Source organism: Castor canadensis, chromosome 6 (genome assembly GCF_047511655.1).
Source record: "Castor canadensis chromosome 6, mCasCan1.hap1v2, whole genome shotgun sequence".
NCBI classification, from domain to species: domain Eukaryota; kingdom Metazoa; phylum Chordata; class Mammalia; order Rodentia; family Castoridae; genus Castor; species Castor canadensis.
The window spans coordinates 176,925,425-176,946,091 of NC_133391.1; positions in this window are offsets into that span (position 1 = coordinate 176,925,425).

Here is a 20,667-nt window from a genome sequence, read left to right on the forward strand (position 1 = left end):
GCCCCAAGGTGAGGTCAGCCCCAGGGTGCCCTGTGAGGATGCCTGAGTTGGACACTTAGTGGGGTTGGGCATCTTGTACCCATTGTTGGGGGGCCTGACAGGTGCCACAGTCCTTACAGGGCCTGTTATTTTCTTTCCAGTCTTTAAATTAAAATGCCACAGAAAAGAAGAGGGCTCGGCTGGGCCCCCAGAGACCAAGCTGCCGTGCAGCCCCATTTGGTATCGGCTTGGCCCAAATGACTAGAAAGCATTCCAAGAATCCCGGCATTGCGGATTTGTTTTCTCTTGGCTTTCCAAGAGCTTGAGGAATGTGTAATTATTTACGAAACGCCCGTGGTGCTGGTTGTGGGAGCATCTACTGAAGGGACAAGACAGAGGTGGAGGGAGCCCTTCCTGGCTGGATCTCCTCCCAGGTCACCTCTGCCCCGCTCTGCATCATCCACAATCCTGAGCCTGATGTCGGCAGATCCCAGCCCTACTGGGTCTCGGCTGCTCTGGAATTGTGGGCTGGGTGGAGCTGCCCTAAAGGACCCTGCATCTTCATGGGCTAGTCCAAAGCCCCGGTGGGTCCTTTGTGCAAGAGCCCTGGGAAGCTCCCGTGAAGGCTGCTTTTCAGGCTTGTGGCTGCCACCAGCCCTCCCGAGTACAACCCAGGAGCGCAGGGCCAGGTCAGGAGTCCCTCCACTAGCACTGCCATCTCCCCATAAGCCCTGGCCATCATTTATGCTGGGGACCTGGCCGGGGCAGCTCTGAGACCCAGTTTCCACCCTCTGTCACTGAGAGGGACCCATTTTCCAGATGGGGAAGTCGAGGCACACAGAGGAGCCTTGTAACCCACAGCCTTGTAGGCAGTGGGTGCAGAGGGAGGCCGCAGACAACCCTGTTTCCTGCAGCCCCCACTAGCAAAGGGAAGAAGAAGAAACCACGCGACCATGAGGCCACTTCTGCAGACACAGGCCCACATCTGGGAACACTCAGCATTCATTCATGGAAAAATCCTCAGCCGACTAAGAATAGAAAGGAATTTCCTTGCTGAGTAAAGGGTCTCTTCAAAGACTTTCAGCAAACACAGTACCAAGGGGTGGGACAGAACACATTCCCCACACAACAAGGGGCACAGTAAACACAGCTTCTCCTAACATTCCGAGAGAGGTTGTGGTTGTCATATCATTCATTATGATAGAGACAGAGAGACACAGACAGACAGATGGACAGAAACACAGAGACACAGAGAGAGACACACACCCAAAGAGAGAGAGCAAGACGGAAACACACACAGAGAGAGACAGAGACAAAGTAAGATGGAGAAAGAGGTAATGAAACAATAATGGTAAGCAAAATGGAAAAACATTACTTAGAAATGGTATCGTTGTGCAAATTAAGGAAAAACCGCAATGAACAAAAATAATACAGGGAAATAAAAGATTGATTATATGATAGAAATCTGAGAGAATGTACACACACAGTATTAGACATAATAAATAGCAAGTATACCGGATGCAAACCAACAGATAGGATCAACTGCAGTTCTATATTCCAGGAAAAACATTTAAAAATCTGATGAAAAAGACTGTTGAGAAAATCATCGCGAGACGTTAGCAAAGGTGAGGCCTATGCTGACCCGTGAGACTCAGTGTTGTAAGGATGTCAGATGCACACAACCCAACTCTCACCCCACAAGCTGGCTGTGAAACACCACAAGCTGACTTGAGAACTTGCACGTGGGGCAAGGCCACAGCAGGAGGACGACGGAGGTAAGTCGTGACCAAGCTACTGGTGTGAGAGGCGTGGAGTGGTACACGAGCAAAGGGAACAGAACAGAGCCGGACACAGCCATGCCCTGCCCCAAAGAGGGGTGACAGAGATCATACTGCAGTGGACTGCACACTGAGAGTCATCTATTAAGGAAAACAACTCTTAAGGAATGGGGTCATGGCTCAAGTGGCAGAGCGCCTGCTTAGCAAGGATGAGGCCCTGGGTTCAAACTCAGCACCGCCAAAAAAGAAAGAAAGAAACAAGGAAAGAAAAAGGAAGGAAGGAAGGAAAAAGACGTGCTTTTACATCACACCATAGATGAAGACAAATTCTTGGTATAGTAAAGACCTAAATGTTACATACTGAATTAAAAATAAGTTAGAGCTGGTACAGGATAAGATATTTAAGCCCTTCAGGTACAGAGGGATTTTTTTTTTCTTGAAGGTACTGGGATTTGAACTCAGGGTATCACGCTTGCTAGGCTGGGGCTCTGCCACTTGAGCCATGCCCCCTCCTAGAGGAATTTCTTAAACAAGTCAGAAAATGCACAACTACCAAAGAAAAGTTTGACATACTCAACTGTATTAAAATTAAGAATCTGTGCACCAAATGCTATCCCAGAGAGGCAGTCACAAAGTGAACAAAGATACCTATAGCGTATACAAGCCATGAGTATTCAGAGTACGTAAAGAACACCTAGCATCCAATAAAAACGAAAAATTCAGTACAAAGAAGCTCTTCAACCTCATTAGTAATCAGCTGAATGGAAATTAAATTTCATACAAACTATTTTTGCTGAAACTAAGAAGGAGAGGTGAGCCAGGTGCAGATGACATTGTTACAGCCACTTCAGGTGGCACATGGACCCTATGTTGTGGAGGTGGACATGCTGGTCCATGGGACAACCAGGCCCTGTGAGCAGCGCACCACACTGTCCTATGGTGCAGCAGGAGGGCAGAACCTCCACGCAGGAGCAGAGCTGGGGAGGGCTCACCACAGCAGCAGAGAGGAACTACACAGCCCACCACACGGCCGTGGGACGTCTGCGGGAATGAGTGGTGCCCCATCGACACCAAGGGATCGCAAGCCATAGCACCTATAAAAGAAGCAAGTCATGAACACAGACTGTGACACATAGAGGTCAAACCAAGCAACACCAGCCACACAGGGGCTTTGGTGAAAACTGTGATCCAGCGGGCACTCATTTTCACAAGACAGAGGGCCTGTCAGGGTGAAGCCCCATACTTTTGGGCTGTGACCTCAGGGGTCTTTGATTATTGTCGTTCTCTAAACCGTACAAATACTCTTGTACACAAGCTTTTGTCAGAAGGCTTTACTTCATAATTTTAAAAGAAGAAAAGCAAAACAAACCTGAGAGGCAAGTGCTGTTCTGCTTCCTTAACTCTTCAGTCTACCTTCCTCGGCTCCTGGCTGCTTTGCACCTGTAAGTGTGATAATTGCACTCACTTCCTCCTTCAGCTAAGTCTCTTGTCCAGGTCTCATGACCTCCCTGTGGCCACTTCCACAGGACATAGCTCCCATCACCCTGGCTTCTGCAGAGAGACCTCTGAGTCCAGGCTGGATGCCCACAGGCTCTCTGAGCAGCAATGGAGGGGAAGCCTTAGAGCCAAGAGCAGAGCTGGCCACGTGGCTCCCCTCCTGATCTTGGTGCTGAGTGAATCAGGCTAAGAGCCACCATGTGTGGCCAGGATCACACCAGTCAACACCTGGTGGTGGCCATGGTGCTGCTTTACCAGCACAGGGCTATTCCCAGGACTGGCCAGTGCACACTGTCCAGTATAGACCCTGGCCAGGAGGGGTTACTACCTTTGTTGGTCTGAGGATCCCTCTCTCTGGGATGTTTCACTCGACTGGCTCTGATGGACTTGAGGCCTGCTGATACCCTCATGTCTTTTTCCCAGACACTGTTCCTCTCAACTTCTCACCTAGGTGTTTGATCCAAATGTGTGACTGGTGACTCCCACTGTGGGCCTTGTGAACTCAGACCTGCACCCCAGGCTGGACCCCACTTGGATCTTAATTTCTTCATTCATACATCAATTCTCTTCCAGCTTCAGTTCATTTGCATGAAAGCAAACTCCCAGCACAAAGCCGGGGAGTGGACCCTTCGGTGAGAACTCGATGCCCCACTTTTCCTGGCTCATCTCCAGGGTCCCCACCTCTGAACGTGAAGACTCAGTACATGCACCTGTCTCACTCCTACCCCTCTCTTTGCACTAGTGGGTGGGCCAGCACGTGCAAATGTGGTGACAGGGCAACAAGGCGATGAATATGTTGTTAACCAGGAGCACAGCATCAGAGAAAAGATGTACAAAGGAAGGAAGAGAGCTGAGTATAGTGGCACATATCTGTAATCCCTGCCACTCAGGAGATGGAGATCAGGAGGACTGCAGTTTGAGGACATAAAATTAGAGGGACTTCATCTCAGTCAATAACTAAATGTGGTGCCATGTGCCTATTATTCCAGTTATTAGACAGTTGCAAATAGGAGGAGTGCAGTTCGGGTTGACTGGGGCAAAACCACAAGACCCTATTTGAAAAATAACTAAAGTCAAAAAGACTGGGGCCGTGACTCAAGTGATAGAGTACCTGCCTAGCAAGTGCGAGACCTCGAGTTCAAACCCCACCACCAAAAGAAAAAAAAGAAAAGGAAGGGAGAAAGGAAGGATGGGAGGGAGGGAGGGAGGGAGGAAGAGGGCAAGAGGAAGAAAGGAGGGAGCAAGAGAGGGAGGGAGAAAGAAGAAAGGAAGGGAAGAGGAGGAAGGAAAGGAGGGAGGGAGAGAAGAGGGAAGAAGAACGAAAGAAGGAAGAGAGAGAGAAGCGGAACGGAGAGAGGGAAGGAAGGAGGGAGAGAAGAAGGAGGAGGGGGAGAGAAAGAGAAGGAGGCTGCCTAGCAAGCATGAAGCCCCAAGTTCAAGCCTTAGCACTGCCAAAAAGAATTGGGAGGGGAGGCAGAGAGGGAGTCTCTGTAGAGGAAGCACTCAGCTGAGATGGCTCCCGAGAATCTGGGTGGGGACCCCAGATGCTCCAACCTCCCATGCCACTTCGTGTGCACAGTGTCTCTGGCTGCCGGTGAGATCAGGATGATCTCTCACACTGAGTCAAACAGAGGCAGCGTCAACGTTCACTGAGAGAAAGGCAAGGTTGCGTCTGGAGGTGCCGCCACTGGTCCAGACCCACCTAATGCGTCCTCTTCTCTTGGGATTTTCCAGAGGAGTCTCCTCACAGTGTGGGGTGGAGGGCAAAGGGCCCTTAGCACCACCGTGCACCCAAGACAGGGAAGAAAGTGGTTCTGGTGTGGCAAATGGGGCAACGCAGGGGCCACAGAAGGGAAGCGAGGAGGTGGTACTGGTGCCCTCTGCCCAGAGATGCCCCAAGGGGAACCCACAGGCCAGAACACAGGCTGAAGCCCATGGAGAGGGCAAGAGGCCATGAGGAGCTCAGGGCTCCGTGGCTGCAGGCGGGCTGTGTGGTGACACATGGGTGCCTCTGTTGGGATCTGCCTGCCCTGCCAGGGTGTCAGTATGCAGAACCCCAAGTTCCAGAATAAACCCTGATGGATCTGGGAGTGGCCATGAGACCCAGGGAGGGAATGCCTGCCATGGGAGTGGGTGATAAGTGACCCAAGTCCTACTCTAGACTGAACGGTGGCCCCCACAAAACATGTCCACCTCCTGACCCCAGAACTTGTGGATGCAACCACATTTAGAAAAAGATTCTTCTCAGATTCAGGATCTCAGGATGTATCATCCTGGGTTACCCAGTTTGGCCCTAAGTCAAATGACAACTGTCCCTAAGAGACACACGTGGAAGGAGGCCACATGGAGATCAGTCATAGAAGTAACGTCTGGATGTGGAGGAGAAAGGGGCCTGGCGCAGGGTGGTGGATGCCTGCACTTGGGAGGTGGGGAAGCAGAGGTCATAGTCAGTTGATGAACTGACTACAGAATATGGCCACGGGTTGACCACTGTCCTTTTGTTCGCCTGGCAGATCTGTTGACTGGCCACAGGAAGCTGATTAGCTGCGCTGGGAACGGTGGGTGGCTGTCCAGCACAAGCCCTCTGGTCAGTGGACCTAGATTGCCACAGGCCCCAGGGGATGATTGCTTCTTGGTTCATCCCAGGGACTGATCCTGCTTGTGGTCTGCAGAGGTCTGGCCAGCGCCCGCCCATGGAAGCCACTCCAGTATTGACCATAGGCTGGCTGGACTTCAGACAGAGTTGGGCTTCCCGCCTGGGAAGTGCATTTCCAAGCAATGTCCTGGCCCTTCTGAGCAGCCGGGTCCAGCAAGGACATGCATCCTGACGGGGTCAGCTGCTGGAGGCTGTGAGCCAGCGAGGCCACCTCGCTGCTGTCCACGCTGATTCATGGGTCCCAGCCAAGGCTGAAGGGCTGTAGAACTGGGATCTTGCTTTTCGCAGTTGCTTGTGGCCATAGTCTACCACATGAGGACAGGGCAGGGGAACCAAGAGCCCTTCCTTCACTGGGACGATAGTCCTCTTAGCTCTACAGGTTTGGTCTCTGTAGAGGATGGCAGCTCCTCACCTGGCCGTCCACCTTCATTGTGTTTGGTGTCACTTGGGAGGGGCAGAAGGAATATGAGAGGCTTCTAGAATTAAGTTCTCACTCAGGTGTGGCGGCATGTGCCTGTAATCCCAGCTACTCTGGCAGACATAGGAAGATCTCAATCCAAGGCCAGCCAGGAAAAAGCGAGAGACCCTACCTGAAAAAGCAACTGGGGGAAAAGACTGGGAGTGTGGCTCAAGTGGTAGAGGGCTTACCTAGTATGCATGAGGCCCCAAGTTCAACTCCCTGCTACCTCCAAAAAATAAAAATTTAAGTTCTTAGAACACAAGCAAATAAACTAAGACATGGAACAAAGTCTTAGATGGAAAAACCCAAGCTATAAAACTGAGAAGAATAATACATAGACATAAATATTCATGGCACCGGTTAGACAACAGAGAAATGTGATACCAAAAGTAAAACACACAGACACACATACATACAACTTCATTAAAATGAGAACTTGTGTGTGCATGTGTGTGTGTGGTGTGGGTGTATGCGTGTGTATGTGCTGGTACTGGGGCTTGAACTCAGGAACTACACCTTGAGCCACTCCACCTTTTGTATGATGTTTTTTTTTTCCGAGATAGAGCCTTGAGAATTATTTGCCCCGGGCTGGCTTTGAACGGCAATCCTCCTTATCTCTGCTTCCTGAGTAGCTAGGATTACAGGCGTGAGCCACTGGTGCCCAGATAAAATGAGAACTTCTGAGGCTGGGGTCCAGCTCAGCAATACAGCGTTTGCCTAGCATGTGTGAGGCCCTGAATTCTATCTCTAGCACCAGCACACACAAAAAAACCTTAAGACCTTTTGTGCTTCAAAGGTCACCATAAAGAAATTGAAAAGACAACCTACTGAGTAGGAAAAAAATCTTTTCAAATTGTGCATAAGAAATTTTTCTGGAGTGTGTAAGGAACTTTTATGATTCAACAATCCATACATATGACCTTTTGGAAATGGACAAAGGATCTGAATAAACTTTTCTCCAAAGCAGACACATGGATGGCCAACAGCACATGCAAAGCTGGTCGTTGTCATGATCTGACACAGGGAAATGTGCGTGGAAACCAGGATGAGAGCCACTTCACGCCTGCTACGATGTTGTTTCCAAAAAAAGGATAATAATGAGGCCTTGAGTGGTAGGGCACAAAGCCCTGAGCTCAAACCCGAGTATTGTCCCCCTCCCCAAAATTAAAAGACAATAAGAAGCACTGTCAATATCTGAGGACACTGGACCTTCTTCAGTTGCAGGTGAGGTTGTACAAAGACGCATCTATTTCAGAATGCAGTCTGGCAACTCCTCAAAAACTTAAACTTTTGCCAGGTGCTGGTGGCTCACACCTGTAATCCTAGCTACTGGGGAGGCAGAGATCAGAAAGATAGAGGTTCAAAACCAGCGTGGGCAAATAGCTTTAAGATCCTATGTTGAAAATACCCAACGCTGAAAAAAAGGCTGGCAATGTGACTCTCCAACTTGGGGGAAAAGGAGGGAATGAGGGAGTGAGGAGTCTTTGGGAGCACCCGGAAGGACCTGGAGGCCATCTGAGGCCAGTGCTCTGGAGTCTGACTGTCAGAGCCACTCCTCAGTGCTAAGCTCCCGGGGCGACTACAGTCCTGGCCCTGGAGGTGTGGGAAGAAACACGTTTTGAGGTGGAAGAGTAAACAGGGCCGAGGCAGGGCTGGGGGTGGCACCCATCCTGGGTCACCTTGCCTACTTCCAGCATGTCAGCAGTGCTGGCTCCAGACCACATCCCAAGGTGCCCTGTGCTGGCATAACTCCAGCCCCACAGTGAGGCGTCCAGCAGCACCCTCCGATGACAGGAAGATGGTGCCTCACTGGGGTTGCTGTGCTCCCGCTCCCAAGGTCTTGGGGACAGCTACTTGGAGCTTTGAGGCCGAGCCCCTAATCATCACAATCTAGGGAGACCTTGCCCACTCTATGCTCAGGATAAAGGTGGCGGGGTACCTGCACTGTTGGGGACATGCAGAAGGAGGACAGCCCTGATAAACAATTCACCCACCGGCAGAGCCACTCAGGCCACCATGCCAGCTCCCTTCCCTCCTCTGCCATTCCTTCCTAGAGTGCTGGGTGCCAGACCCTTGTGAGAAGGTAGAAGACTCAGGCCTCCTTCCCACTCTGAGGCCCTCATTGCCCAACAAAGGGATGAGGGCACAGGTGAGGAGGGTGATAGCAATGACAGAATGTACAAGCCTGTGCCAACAGAGGGTCCCTCCCTCCTGGATTGAGACTCCTTGGTCTGGGCCTGGCTATGCTGCCCATGGCCCAGGAGAGGCAGAACTTCCTGTTTCTCTACACTCTGGCCCATTACTGGCCACTGGTGTGAGGGGTGTGACCTTGAATGGGAGAGGAACCTGGTGACAGTTGTGACTTTTATGGTGAGACCTAGTGGAGAGAACCCACCATTCTTGCTGGCTGCTGTCCATGGCATCCAACATGTAACCCTTCCCCCAGCTCTGCACCAGCCCAGCTGCCTTGGATGGTACCAAGGGCATGGAGGTGACCCAGTTAGGCAGGGAGTTTGGCCAGGGTAAACAGTAGATCCAGACCCCATGCACCCCTGTGGGGAGCCCCCTGTTGGTGCCACCACAGGCCTCAGTACCTGGACAAGAGGCTGCACAATGGCAGACCCATGGGCTTGTGAGTGTAGCTCTAGAACCAGGCACGGGAGGCTTCTGAGTGGGACCTGCCGTGGACAGGGAGGCCCGCCAGCCAGGACACACATTCCAGGATTTGGATGAAAGGGGAAATTCACATAACAGATGAGCTTCCTGCCATCAGTGATGTCATCGTAGCTCTCAAGTTCCTCAGTGTCAGCCAGGACCAGGTGAAACACCATCACCAAAGCATCCTACGGAGACACTGACAACTCCACCTTCACCACACCCAGGGTGTCCTGAGTGAGCTGCTTCTGTCTGTGGATAGAGTAGGGGTAGGACGGACTAGGCTCAGTCACTTAAACCATTCCTGCCACCTGTGGACATTGTGAACCCCAGCCTCCTTACCGCAGCAGGTGCAGGTAGCTCCCTCTCTGACCATCAGGGCAGCTCAGGTCCACCAGGTACTAGGGTTGGCCTGCAGAGCTGAGTTCTCCTAAAGAGAACTCTCCTGGCCCAGCTCCTAGCACTGACTTGTAGCTAGATCCCACCCAGCGTTTTCACTCGAGGGTTTCATCCTCTTTGTGGGACATCTCTGTCTTAGCAAATCTGTGGAAGCAGGTTTTTCATTGCCCAGATTCTTTCAGAAATTTCTTCTGTCTTATCTTTGCCCTTGTCTTGGGTTCCCACTGAGCAAACACGAAACACTGCAAGCGCACAGCATCCTGCACAGTGGGTGTGGACTGGGGATGTGGTTCTGCAGCTCCTTGGGGGCCAGCTGTGGGTGTGCCCAGCCTGGAGACAAGGGAGGCAGCCTCTTGCTCTCTGCCTCCCTGAAACTCCTCCTGAAAACCCAAATAAGGTGATCATAGGAGCAACTCTGAAACTCACTGGAAATCTGCCCCAGTGCTGGGACTCACAGATGCAGGTCAGGCTGGAATGGGGCATAATAGCCCCAGCACGCCATGACCACGAGGGCCAGTGCAAACCAGGGCTGTGGGGAGTCCAGGCACCCAGGGTAGGCCTGAGTTGTTTCCCCAATCACCAACACACCCCAAAATGAAAAGACCCACAAAAAATGAACACCTAAAGTCAGACAAACATGGAGACCTTTGAGCCAGGAGGACCTGTGACCTGAGAACTGCAGATATGCCCCTGCAACCACCCAGACAGAAAATCCAGGGAGATACCTGCTTCCCAGCACTGTCAGGAATAGCCTAAGGACAGCCTGTTTACACAGGAGGGACTGACACACCACACACTCACAGACATGTGTGCACGCAGGATCAAACACACAGTATGTGCCTACAGATCCATGCATGTGTGCACACAGACTCAGCCCACATGCTCAGACACGTGTGTCTATACAGACACCACATACACACATGTGCACAAACTTCATACACATGTGTGCACACAGAATACCTACCACTCACGGACACACATGCGTGCATACCCATGTAGAATCACCTGCCACACACATTCATGGGCACACATATGAGCACATGGGCACACTCGCAACTGTCCTTTCCTGCTGTCAACCCTATCACTTCTCACACTGTGTTTATGTCTTTGTTTCTGTTCAATTCTCTTTAGTCTCATCTTTTCTGCTTTCTGGTATCCCCAGCCATGTTCTTGTGGTTTGTTTTTCTTGGATTCTTCTAAACTTATTTTCCATGTCTAAAACTGCTTGTTCTCCCCTTGAAACGATTTCCTGATTTGCTAGTTACTCTGTGTGAGCTTGTCGTGACCACACAGCCACGCTGAGATTTTCTGTCCTCATATCGTGGTGCTCTTGCCTCCAAGACCTGATTGCTGCTTTCTTTTGATTCACCTGAGATGTTAGGGCAGTTTCTTCAACTTGCCAACCATGTCTGCGTGAGATGTTCTCATCGTCTGTAGGAATAACGTTCACTTGTTTTGTAGTGGTGGCCCTGGGACGAGGCGTCAGTCTGTGTGGGCGGTAGTGTGTGTGCTCGTGTGTAGCTGTGCATGTATTTAAAATCTTCACCAGAGAAGAGCAGTGGGCTACATCAGGTACTTAAACTATACTTCAGGAATATCTTATGGGTGTAACAGAATAGCACAGACACAGTGCCAGGGAAAACCAACCTAAAACGGAGTCTGGTCACAATTTAAGAATAAGGAAAAACCATTTGGACATTCAAGCAAAAAAAAAAAAAAGTCTATTTACAAAGGAAAGAACATAAAAATGGCACCAAATGTTTTGAAAACAGCCCTTTCCTGGCGTACGATGGAAACAGCACTTTACAGAGGCTCCAGGGGGAAACTGTGAGCCAAGAACAGTGTACGCGACCAAGTCGTAAACACGTGCGCCCGGACGGTCTTCCCCACGGCCTTTCCTGAAGGATTTGCTAAAAACAAGCCTCCAAAACACGACGCAACCAGAGAAGCCTCAGTCTTGCCTCCGCGGAGAGCCTGGGGTGTGGTTAGTTGTAGGACTGACACCTGTGAGTCTGGCGACAAAACAGAATGTAAACACTGGAGGCTTTGAAATGCGGAGATAATGGCGCTGACAGACAGAAAAACAGGTGTTGTGACAGCCGCAAGTTTGCGACCTGGGAGAAGGCTCCTCACAGCTCTGCATCTGAGTGGAAGTTCAAGGTGCTTGCTGAAGAATTCCAGTGTCTGAGCCAAAATGGTGGAAATAGTTAACCCTAAATGGACTGCTATATGACGTGACTTTGCCATGCATTCTGTTGTGTGAATTTCTCAGAGTGTAAAAGAAACACGTGCCTGAAAATTGAGACAACACCAAAAAGTAAAGAAGTGACTCAAATAAGTCCAGCTTGAGAAATAAACGAGTTTATTAGGGTTGGATGCCCTAGAGGCACCTAAATTCACTAAAGTTTTCCCCACACACCTACTCAGCCTCTTGTAACAGAGCTTTAAGACCATGTGGCACCCAGCAGAACCAGAACTAGATCTGGAGAGAAACCCCACGTCCGTACGCACGCTGTCCTTGACCCGTTATGGGAAACTCAGACAGGGACAGGGACTCTGAGGCAAGGAAGCAACGCTTTATTGTGCCGGCACAGACTCAGCGGACTCGTGTCCAAGGGCTGAGCCCCAAGAACAAAGGCCTGTCCCTTATGCACCCTTGCAAGCAGGTTGCAGAAGCAAGAAGCAAGGTTTATGTGTCGATTATCTCATGTGTTTCAATATAGGGGTGGAAAGCTGACACAGATAAAATAACCAAGTAACTCAAAGAGAGGCGGAAACAAGGTGCAGAGGAATGAGAAAGGGAGAACAAAAATCAAATCATAAAGGTGTGGACCTAAATCTTAATATGTTAACAATTAGGTTAAAAGTAAATACTCCAAAAAAAAAAACCTATTTAATAACAAAGATATTCAAAATGGAGATTGAAAATTACCCAAATACCTGCTGTCTCCAAAAGAGCTCTTACTTGAAAGACAATGATACAGGGAGATTTAAAATAATTGAAAAGATATATAATGGAAACTGTAATCAAATAAATGCTGAAGTGCCTATGTTAAAATCAGACACAGTAGGTTTCAGAACAAAGAAACGTGCCAGGTGTAACGAGGACGTTAATCTGCAACCCCAGCACTCAGACGTGGAGGCAGGAAGAGTGTGACTCAGGTCAGCCTGGGCTGCATAACAAAACCCTGTTCTTAAAAAAAAAAAAAAAAGGACTTTACATGTTTAGGAAAAATTAATTCACCAAGAAGACCTAATCCTAACCAAGAGACTCAAAATATATGAGGCAGAAAGCAGGAAAAGACCAGCCTACAATGACAAGGGAGCACCTCAATACCCTCTCGAAAAATGGTCGAAGTAGCAAAAAAGAAAATGAGGGAGGTGTAGAAAATGAACAGCGTCCCCGTCCCGGCCAGGGACAGGGAAGTTCAGCAGATAAAGGTGACTGAAGTCACACAGGTGTGTTCTCTGACCAGAGCAGAATTAGACCAGAAGGCAGCAGCAGAAAGATCTCAGGGAAATCCCCAGACACCTGAAAATTAAACAGTATACCTAGTAACCCACGGGAAAAAGAGGATGTCTTAAAGGAGGGCTTTTAAATGTATTGAATTAACTGAAAACGAAGACACGATGTATGAAAATTTGTGGTACTAAATGTTTATGTGAGAAAATGATGCAGGCCTGGTATCAGTGCTCTAAGCTTTTCTCTTGAGAGACCGGGTTGGGGGGAATAAATACAGGTAAGCAGGGAAGCAAAGAATAAAGAATGGCCAGGGAGGTGGCTGATGGGCACAGCGCTTGCCTGCATGTGTGCAGCCCTGGGTCTCATCCCCGGAACTGCAATCGATCAGTCAATAAATAAATAAATAAGAAAAGGGAAGAAAGTGAAGTTGAAAGGGAGAATGATAGAAAAAATAAAGCCAAAACTAGTTTTTTTAAAGGTCAACAAAATTAATGAACATCGATCATGACATCATTTTCTCTAAATCCATAAAGTTAATGCAATTTTTAAAAAATTTTGCAACACTTTTAGGAAGACAAATGGAAGCTCATCTAAACAATGTGGAAGCCAGGGCTGGTGGCACACACCTGTAATCCCAACACCCAGAGGCTGAGGCAGGATGACCACAAGTTCCAGGCCAGCCTGGGCCTGGAACAGTGAAATCCCGTCTCAAAAAAAAAGAAAAAAAATCCATAATAAATAAATAACTTTCTGTTCTGTGGCTAGGCCACAGAACTAGCTAGTCAGAACAGTCTTTAAAGTGGAGAATGCTATTTGATTTTAAGGCTTATTGTGAAGCTACTAGAACCAGGATAGTGTGTTACGGGCAAACACACAGAATAGGGTCCAGAAATAGAGTCCTACAAATGTGGTCAATTAAAATTCCTTAGGGGTGGGCACTATTGGGGTTTGAACTCAGGACCTTGCACTTGCTAGGCAGGGGCTCTACCACTTGAGCCACTCCACCAGCTCTTTTTGTGTTGGTTATTTTTGAGACAGGCTCTCAATTTATGCCTGAGTCAGCCTGAACTGTGATCCTCCTATTCGTGCTTCCTGGTGTTGCTGGGATGGCAAGTGTGTACTACTGTGTCTAGTCATTGGTTGAGATGGGGCCTCCCTAACTTTTTGCCCAGGCAGGCTTCAAACCAAAATCCTCCTGATCTCCACCTCCTGAGTAGCTAGGATTACAGGCTTGAGCCACCATGCCTGGCTTCAGTTCAGTTTTGACAAAGGTACAAGGCAGTCTTTTCCACCAAATTGTATTAAAATAAGTGGAAATACACAAGCAAAATCTTTTTTTAAAAAAAACTTATTCTAAATTTTACACTTTTGTGTCAATCGTGTTCTTCTGTGTTTTATGATGTTCTGACATCTTACAAAGTTTGCCAGCTGTGGGAAGGACTAGTCAATTCTTGGGGATAGCAAAAGGCTCCCCAGGCCAGGTCTTTCTTGCGCAAGGCAGCCAATCCTGAGTCTGTGCCCCAAACCTCCCTTGTCTAACTCATACACCAAGCCAATATTTCTCTTGCCCTAAATCAGCCCAGTCAGGTACCAAACAACTGGAGACTACCCCTATACCCGGAAGCAGCTTGAATTATCCAAAGTGCTTCCTCCCCCACACCTGACCACTGACCCACGGGCCCTGTTGTGACAGCCGTGGTCACAGCCAAGGGAGCTGTCAGACCTACTCAGGGAGGAGGATGTAGGGAAGCCCCAAGTCAAAAGGGAAGACAAAAACTGCAGATTCTGGTGTCACCTCGAGCTACAGGAAACATTAAACACAGCCTAACTGTGGCCAAAGACCTGTTTACCCCAGGTCCTGCCACTCCAAAATCAAGCCAGGCTTTCAACAAAACATGGCAGGGTAAGAAGGTGCCATGTGAGGAGCAAACCAGCATCAGAATGAGACTCGGGTGTGGCTTTGGAGTCTCTCACTGGGAACCCGAAGGAACACAGTATGTGCTGAGGGCAGCCATGGAAGAGGTGCCCGCCCTGCAGGGCATTTGCAGAGGTGGGGACTGAGGGGGGCTGACCAGGAAGGCTGCATCCACCGAGGCAACCAAGACTGGACACTGCAAGGGAAGGGCTGGTAGGACAGGCAGCCAGTGGACATGAGCAGGAACGAGGAAAGGCCCCGCTACCAGAGTCCACTGCGCTTCACAGAGGTGGACTCATGAAAAACCAGACAGCACACGCCCTGGACCAGTGGTTAAGACGAGGACCCCACACCCTCCTAATGCAGCACACTCCCCACATCAAGGTTGCTCATGTACCTTAAAGGCATGTTGACCTCTATGTGACCTTCCATAGGAAGGATCAAATGCTCTGGTGTCTGCCCTCACCTCAGAAACATGGCTCCCGACTTCCCACATCTGGGCAGCCATTGTCAGTCAACTGTACAGTTGCCAAACCACTTGGGGAGGGTGGCAATTGGAAGGCCACAGTTTCTGGCCACCCAGTCACCCCACCCTGTTGGACACTAAGCCCCCAGACCCTGACAACTTTGGGGGCAGTCAGCTCTTATCTGAACTGCCCACCCCATACTTTGAGGGTTATGTGCACTTCACTAATAGATTGTCCCTTGTTCTCTTCCTGCCCCCGGTGGCTCTTTTGCTGTACCTGGGGCAGAGCCCTAATCCTAGATGTTGCAGCCAAAGAGCCGAGAACATCTGGAGCTCCCCATCCACCAGAAACAGAACCAGGGAGCATGGAGACAGGCAATGGGACCTTCCCAAGCTGCGATGCAAAGAGGAACAGGCACTGGAAGCCCCACACCGCCCAAGAGCTGTACACAATGTCAGAAGGTGTAATAATGGCTGAGAATGTTCCAAAATTAGTGAAAGACACCAAACCACAAATCCACATCCAGGAAGTTCAGAGAACAACAAACAGGACGAATGCCAAGACATCGACCCTCAGGCGTGTCCTATCCAAAGTGCTGGAAGGCAAAGACAAAGACAAGATGGTGAAAGAAGCCAGAGGAGGGCACCAGCTCGCAGTGAGGGAACAAGGACAGGAATCATGGGGCACTTCTCTGCAGTGGTGAACCTATAGATGAGGAGTGGCCTGCCCTCTGGATGTCCCTCTGCATCACACAACTCTGTTCTAACCATGAAAAAAACCTGACAAGTCCATCTTGAGGAACATTCCACAAGACACCTGACCAGTGTGCCTTGAAACTGTCACGGTCATCGAAAACAAGGGAAGCCCGTGTTGTGAGGATGGAGCAGGATCGAGCACCATCCGTGGACAGAAGGCACAGGGAAGGCACAGAAGGAGCTTACAGGGCCTCAAGCCTGTGAACACCACTTGGATCTTACAGAGCCCTGAGTCCAGGGAAGGACTGAGACACCAACTGTCACCAAGCTACTTAACTCAGAGGCTGGAACCCGCATCTCACCCTGTGTGCCCCCTGTAACCTCACCCCCACTTCTGCATGTTGCAGTGGCGGACTGAGGCTGGGCACCAGGGTTGGGCTGAGTCTCACTAGCCCTGCAGGTCTCTGGACACCAACTAGAAGTGATGTCATCGCTACGGCTTAGATGTGGTTTGAGTGTGTTCTCAAAGGTTCACGTGCTCGAAGCTTGGTCCCCATTTGGTGACTTTGAAGTGGTGGGGCCTTTAAGATACGGGACCCAGTGGGAGGTCCTTGGGTCGGGGTCGGGGGGTGGGGTGGCTCCTGAGGGAATTAACGCTTTTCTCCAAGAGCACAGACTCTGCTCCTGCAGAATACACAGGAGAGTGTCAGGATGAGAAGGTCTCCCTGAGCGCTTGGGCCCTTCTGCACATGGCTTCTTCCCTTCCACTTCAGCATGTTGCGATGTTGCCATGGGGCCCCAAGCAGAGGCCAAATGGATGGGGCCACCCAATCTTGAGCTTTCAGCCTCTAAAACAGTGAGCTAAACAAACTTGTTTCCTTTATCACATACCTAGCACCCGGTATTCTGTTATGGCAACACAAAACGGACTGAGGTGGTCATCAACTGCCCTCACTTCCTGATGTGCCCCTCACACTGTCCTGGATCGAGTCTACCCTGAGAAGCGAGAATCCAGTTGGAACCATAACAACAGCTGTGGAGGGCTTGCCTTGGAGAGCTGTGGCAGAGGGCTGGAGCACAGGCTGCTCTTGCATAGCAGAGGGGCAAGCAGGAGCCATTGCCAGCTTTGTGTGGGATGACATAGAGTACAGGATCAGGAGATTCTGAACCTTGCTGTGAAGGTCAAGGACCAGTCAGTTTGAAGGGCCCTCTGTGGAATTCATCTGGAGGAAGAGGCTTTAAAACCATATAATTGGATGCAGGAGTCTATTTTCATTAAAGCAGTTTCCATGATGTAGCAAAGAAAAGTTCCACTCTCCAATTACAAGAGCTTGGAACCATGGGGTCATCGTGGAAGGCTCTCCAAGGCACACAGGGCACACTCCCTGGCTAATGAGGCCGGTGCTCAGAACACACGCTCTGAATCTGCTCTGTTTTCTCACGGTTACCCGTCTCCAAACAGCACATCCCCCAGAACAACTGGAGCTGGTTAGGAGGCTGCAGCCTGCCAGCTTGCGTTATTTCCTGCCCCAAAGCCGCCTGCGGTTAAAGAACAAGAGCTGCTGCCCGGGCCCACCTCTCCTTGTAACAGCAGCCCTTATGGAAGACTACCCAGAGAAGGAAAGGAGACCATGCTTTATTTAAAGTGCTGCATCTGTCTGCTGGGTTTCGTGCTGATTGATTACCAAAACAGCTCTGCTAGCTTCAGCATGGCTGGTGTGCTGTGGCCACATTGTTTTAATGAAATATGTGAAGCTGTGCAGTCTTGGCACTTTTATTCCTACAGGTGGCCTGCGTCTGACGCAGGATTTCTAGCCAAGCCTTTTATTGTGTACACAGGGCAAGTGGTAAAGTGAAGTCCAGCTACCCTGCAGCCCACACTCACAGAGACAAAGCAGAGTTGAGTTCCGCTCCATGGCCAGGGAGGTCCCTGGACATCCAGCTGCCTTCTCCCCTGAGGGTGGAGTTCCGCAAGCAGCAGGGCTGGAGCGAGGGAGGCTAGGCCTCCTGCTGGAGTCCAGGGCCAGCACAGGCAGCTCTTGCCAGGGTGAGTCCAGCCCCAGCTGCTCACTGTCTCCATCTTGATGGTGTTCCGGAGCCCACTGCAGAATCACACTCCGTTATGAGGACCATCTGGGGATGAGTTCAGTTGATGACATGACCTCACCACCACCAATGTGCCCTTGTCAAGGTGAGCGGAAGGTATGTGCCTCCACCTGCAGGCTGACAATTGGAACAGTGTGGTCTGAGTTCACCTGATAAGACCATGTGGGGAGCGCTTTCTGTGGATTCTCCTGTGGGTCACAGCCAGACATGAGACAGGCTTTACCTCCAAGACATTTGCCACCTGATAGATCTGAGTACCAGTGTTTATGGCCTTTTCTGAAGTTTCAGGAGCAGGGGACAGAAAGGAGCAGGTGCTACCCAAGCTAAGACGCCAAAGGTACACCACCATTCAGAGAACTGCATCAAACCTAGGGGCTAAAGAGACACACTTGCAAGGGAGCAGTCTCCCTGAGGATCCACAGCAAGCCCTGGCACCAGTGAGTCTGCAGTTGAAATCTCTTTTCCTGAAAGTCCACAAGCCCAATTAAAACAGTTAAGGACTGATACAGTCCCCTGTTGACAGAAATAAAATGTCAGTCCTCTGTTGAGGAACTGGACCCTCACCCGTGCCTCTCCCACAGGATTCCCAGGAAGGAAGTTTCAGGGAAAGCAAATCATTTGCAGTTTAAAAAGTCCCCAGACACAGGAGATGGGCACTATGCCAGGAACAGGCAGAAGAGTTCAGATACAGTCAGGACCATTAGTGTTGGAGGTGAAAGTAAATCCATGTGTCTCCAGACAACAAAAGAGACTTGAAAATTAGTAAAGAGCCGCAGAACCAAAAGAGTCAAACAGAACCAGAAATTAAACAGGAAATAATTGAAATTTAAGCCAGTGAGGGGTTTAGTAGCAACTTAGGAACAGGAACTTGTGAGCTGCAGGACGACATGAAGAGAGTGCCTGGGGTGTGGCCCAGAGCTCAGGAGATGAGGGTGTTGTGGAAGCGGCATTCAGAGAGACCACGGTAAAGTCAGGAGGGAGGAGCCCCAGAAAGAAACTTGAGGGAAAGCTGAGAGCCCAGAGATTCCATAGCAGTGGGAGCCACTAGCTTCCTGGTCCAAGAGAAATGAGTCCCCACAAGAGAGATGAGAAGAACTCTTTTCTGGATGCCTTGTCACCTTGGTCCTGCCATGCAGAACAGCCAGGACTGACAGAGATGCAGCTTAGAGACAGGGCTGGTCAACCCTCGGGAGGAGGCGTAGCTGGACCAACACGCTTCTCACAGCTCATGGACAGTGATCATACTCAGGAAGGACAGCATCGAGATATTCCAGAACACCACTTGCATAGCCCCAGAAGGACACAGACACAGATGGACACCAAGGGAGGCAAGATTGGGGGCAGGTGAGGGTGTCATGCCCTGTGGGATTATCAAGCCAACACCAAGGGAAGTGACAAACAAAGCATTTGGAGGCCAGTAAGTTTATTACACCCAGAGCAGCTGCTGAAGAGCAGTTAGTGCATAACTTCTCAGTGAGAAAATGCACACCACTGACAAAGTCCTCGAAGGATCCCGGGCTGAGGAAAGCACTGAGCCATGGGGGTGGGGGGTTGTCATGGAAGGGCCACCCGGAGACCACCAGAACCCAGGAGGAAGAAGGAAATGAGGAAGGCTATGGGATGCGTAATGGAAGGTCAACACGCACAAAGGAGTTCTGGAGGACAGAAAACTAGTGACCAACAAGTTTTCAAAACTAAAGAAAAATGAAGCTATGGATTGACACGGTACTTGGATTGTGGAGAAGGTGCCAGGTGTCCCCACCATAACCACTGAAGGGGACCTCAGAGGACAGAGTCCAAGAGAAAATGCCAGAGAGAAGAGTGCACCTGCCCAGAGAGCCTGGGCAAGGACGTGCAAACACATCCACACTGAGAGCCTCACGTGGGCTGCATCTCAACCCAGATATGGGGGTGCCGGTGACATTTCTGGGGAAGAGAGCCTCAGGAGGGTCAGGACACAGAGACCTGTGTGAAGAGCATGTGGACCTGGGCCTGCCCTGCTCATGTCAGGACAAACGGAGTGGAGACTGGCTGAGAAACTCATGGTGAAATGGTCCCGGGTATGGGATCAGAGTTTGGGTATCCCGAACACGTAACTTTCACACCAGCTGAAGAAAGTGAAGTCTCGACACAGAAAAGTAGAAGAGACAGACAGACAGACAGACAGGAGAGCAGAGCAGATAATGGGGCGTTTGCGGATGGATCAGGTCATTGCCTGGTGTGTGGTGTTTGAAATCTTGGGTCCTGGAGGATGTCAGCATGCACCTGGTGCTGGGCACCGAGTAGTCCCTTCCAGCACCACCACCCCTCAAGGGGTGATGTGCCAGGACTGCTTCAACTGTGGAGACGGCAGCAGGGAAACCTCCAAACAGGGTGTGCGGGTGTCACTGGACACTGTGGCTGTGAGGGAGGTGCTCAGCCCCTGCCTGCCCAGATGGTGAAGTCAGCTGTGACATCGAGAGCTCTTACTCTCACAGGCGCCCAGTGGAGCAGAGAGAAGGGAGCCACCAAGGCCCTGGAGTCATCAAGGCGGGTGCTTCCCAAGCTGAGGTCTGGGCTCCCCGGGGAAGTAGCACATGCCTGTAGCAGAGGGTCTG